This window comes from Monopterus albus, unplaced genomic scaffold (assembly GCF_001952655.1).
Source record: "Monopterus albus unplaced genomic scaffold, M_albus_1.0 scaffold113.1, whole genome shotgun sequence".
NCBI classification, from domain to species: Eukaryota; Metazoa; Chordata; class Actinopteri; order Synbranchiformes; family Synbranchidae; genus Monopterus; species Monopterus albus.
The window spans coordinates 2,122,866-2,126,577 of NW_018127993.1; the positions used below are offsets into that span (position 1 = coordinate 2,122,866).

The 3,712-nt window shown below is 43.4% G+C and overlaps 1 pseudogene; it reads right to left on the reverse strand.

Annotated features, from left to right (window-relative positions):
- Positions 1–429: 429 nt before the first annotated feature.
- On the reverse strand, positions 430–3,131 carry LOC109966552 (leucine-rich repeat LGI family member 2-like; annotated as a pseudogene).
- Between the last annotated feature and the right edge of the window lie 581 nt (positions 3,132–3,712).

Sequence of the window (3,712 nt, forward strand, 5' to 3'; positions counted from 1 at the left end):
AATAAAAGCTTATTAAAATTGAGATTTTCTGTTCATATGTTTGTCTGAAAAGGCATTAGCTATATTCAGCCCTGAATATTTCACCTCCTAAAGCAACAAACTACTTCTGTAAGTTTACTGTACACGATTGAATCCGTAGCACCTACACATCTACGCTCTAAGAACTGGGACCTCGGCCATGATACTGAAAGGTTTGTGCTTTCAAGATGCTCCCTGTACGGAAAAAGCAAAGGCGTGTGATACTTCATCACAGCCAGAGGGAGGTACTGAGGGTCCACCAGAACCCAGAACCCCAGTGCTGGTAAAGCAACATACTGTACATCACCACAGGGTACGAGGAAATGAAGGAAGTGGCCGCCACGCCTGTTACATCTTCAGTTTCCCCAAATGAGACTAAAACAAAAATAGTAATATGATCATTCTCTCAGGTCCTGGTTCATCTTTTGTTTAAGTACAAAACATAAGTAAGGGATGTTAAACCAGAATATACACTGTACATCCAAGCAGATCAAATGTATTTCAGATCTCTCCACCTTCAGAAGTGTCGGCTGGAGTTTTAGGAGAATACCAGCCTCATTTTACAAATGTCCACCATCTTGACCTTGCCCCCATTTGTCGCTCTGAAATGGTATCTGTCTAAGGGGCCAAGAGAACAGGAACGAGGACAAGGTCACTGAGAAACACTCAACACTTAAGCAGCTAAAAGGATTACAAACACTACTGGACCCTGGTCTAATTTGTCACAGAAAACTAAGTAGGATTTGTTATTTAACAGTTCATAAAGTTTGTTCCAGGCCTTTCTTTCCTCTTTACCAATACATTGTTTTAATGGAAGACTTGACCCCGCGAGGGGCAGTAAGGCACAGCCTTCACAAACTCAGGTCAATTATGATGTGTTCAAAGATCTGTGTGTTTCCCTTGAAGCTAGAGGCGAAGATGAAGTCCCTGCGGTCTGTGGAAACCACAGTGAAGGAGCGCGGCGCCTGGATGTACACCTCTTTGAAGCGCTCAAAGACTTTCTTGTCATCATCCCATAGGTAGATCTGTGAGAAGGTGTAGTCGCTTCCCAGGGCCAGGTAGTAACGTTCAGGACAAACTGCTGGCTGCCCCGGCTCCACTGGTAGATGACAGGCACCTGCGAGCGGCTCACCAAAATAAGACGCACCTTCCCATCCAAGTCCAAGAACTCTGCATCAGTGTCACGGTACCACTCGTGCAGCAACTGGTATGAATAAAAGCCCTTATCGTTCCATTTATAGAGGGTGGACAGGCCCGCCTTCGAACTGTCAGCGATCACAAAGAACCAGTCAGAACCGATCTGCAACGCCTCAATGTCATTAGGCTTGGAGATCTTGGACACCTCAATGTCCTGGAACTTGCTGAACCTGCTCTGGTCCTCATCAAACTTGTAGATGTGGGAACCACCAAAGAGCTGAGCCACGATGACAAACACCTGGCTCTGGATGACAACTGACTTGCACCCCACAATGGACTGACCTGAAGGGCAGGGGACAGTAGATAAACAGGCTGGTAATGTGAGAGGAAAACACAGCCAGGGTACTCTGAGACAGTTAAGGCTTTGTCATACCTGTGATGTTATCATAGCTCCTGAAGTTCATCTCTATGTGGTCCCATTGGAAAACCATACAGCTCTCTGCACTGGGAGCAGCAATAGCCACATAAACATCGTTTTTATAACTGAACGTGTCAGCAGACAGAGACTAGGACATCACAGACTGATGGAGGACGAAATCTGTGGAAAGAGACACCCTAAATTCAAGTTTTCCACAAACTAACACATTCTTTTAAGGACCCAGCATCATTAAGGGACAAAAGGAGAAACAACACCTCTGCCAGTTAGACTGGAGGCCAGGAAAGCTGGCTCAGGTATTTCTCATCTGTTGAGATGCACTCATTGTGCAGGCTGGTCATATGACTGAGGCACTTGTCCTTCATGTCCTCCGGTCCAGCGCACACAACTGCCGATACTGTGGCGTTGGTGTTCTTCAACCACATCATCAGCCACGTAGCATGGCAGTCACACTCAAAAGCATTGCCTCGCAGGTCCCTGCTGAGGAGACGTACTGTATGACAAGCTAGAAGCACTTTAGAAGAATAAAAGGAAGAGGCAGAACATATACATGAGACTCAGGGACACAGTTCATGAAGAAGACAGACTGGGTGACAGACTTACAGTTCAATCAGTGAGTCCAGGTCACTGAACAGGTCCCTGGGCAAGGCTTTAATGTTGTTGTTTGCCAAAGACCTAGAAGCAACAGGAGAGAATCAATACAGCAAAAGACATCAGTGTCAGATAATCACAATTTCTTTTCAAGCAAATATGTTGGACAATTAACATGAAAGACTTTGTCCCATTCTTCTGTGTATCTCCATTAATGCTCAGCGCTGTTACCATTAATCCTAGTAAAACTGTTACTACTCGCATTACATCTTCAGAATCACAGATGCTCAACAATAAAAATCACTTTCAGCAAACACATCTTATATTTATTTAAGTCTTTGGTGCATACAGGTGAGTCAGGTCCCTCAGTCCTTTGAAGGCAAATCTGGATGCAGTCTCAATCTTATTACCCTCAATGAACCTGGGAAAGATAAAAGATTCAGTTTGGAGTCACAGATCTCACTCTGTAGAATTGATAATGCACTTTAAGCCTTTTATGAAAATGATGTTGGTGAGCTTTGTGTAGTTTTAGAAAAATAAAACAGGAGAGCAATGAAACCGTGGCCACATTTATGTCTATGGCTCAATTATGTGGAGCTGAAGTCCAACCACATAACCTCATGTCTACAGCAGCGTTCCCAGAAGACTGCTTTGTCATGTTAAAGCCTGCCCTTTTATCCAGATACGTCTGGTAAACTGAATGTGTATTGACAAAGGATTTAGTTATTACTCTACACTAACTCATTGAATGTCTTTATAAAATTATTACAGCTAAAACCTACAGGTACTCCAGATGTGAAAGGCCTGAGAACGCATCATCCCTTATAGTCGCCAGAGAGTTGGAGTTCAAAAGCCTGTAATGAAAAACAAAGTGTGCATTAACAGATGCAGGCTGCCAACAGCATGTACTGGTTTTTGTTTTGTCTGAAAAACAAATTTCAATTGTGATTTAACCAGCTTAACAATGACACAAGCGAAACATTAGACAAAACTTTCAATGTATTCTTCCAGAGTGTATTCACAAAGTTGAAGGGCAAGATATCCAAAGTTCTCATCTTCTGCAAAGTCCACATATTGGACAATAAATGGATGATCAAGCTCCGGAAGCCGCAGAAACCCTTCCTCGTTCTTCAGCACATGATAGTTGCTGTTAGACATTCTCTTTATTGCAACTTCTGTGCCGTCATCTCTCAGCCCCAAGAAGACTTCAGTCCCATCACTTCCTTTTGCTATGCGGAATTCTGCATCTTTCACATACCTCAGGCTTCCAACCTTGGTGACTTTACTATCATCAGCACTAAGCTTCTCTAACTTTTCCCTCCACCTCTTGCTGATTATTGGTCTTTTCCTGTAGTTTTACTGATGTACTTTGGTTTGAGTGGTCAGGCTTAACACTTGAAGTCCCAGCAGATTCCATTAGAGAAAGAGCTGTCACCAAATTACATCCTTCGTCCTTTGAGTCTTTTTTTTGTTTTTCTTCTTTTTCTTCATGGGTCCAGGTAACACTGTAGAGTCTTCACTTTCGGAGTT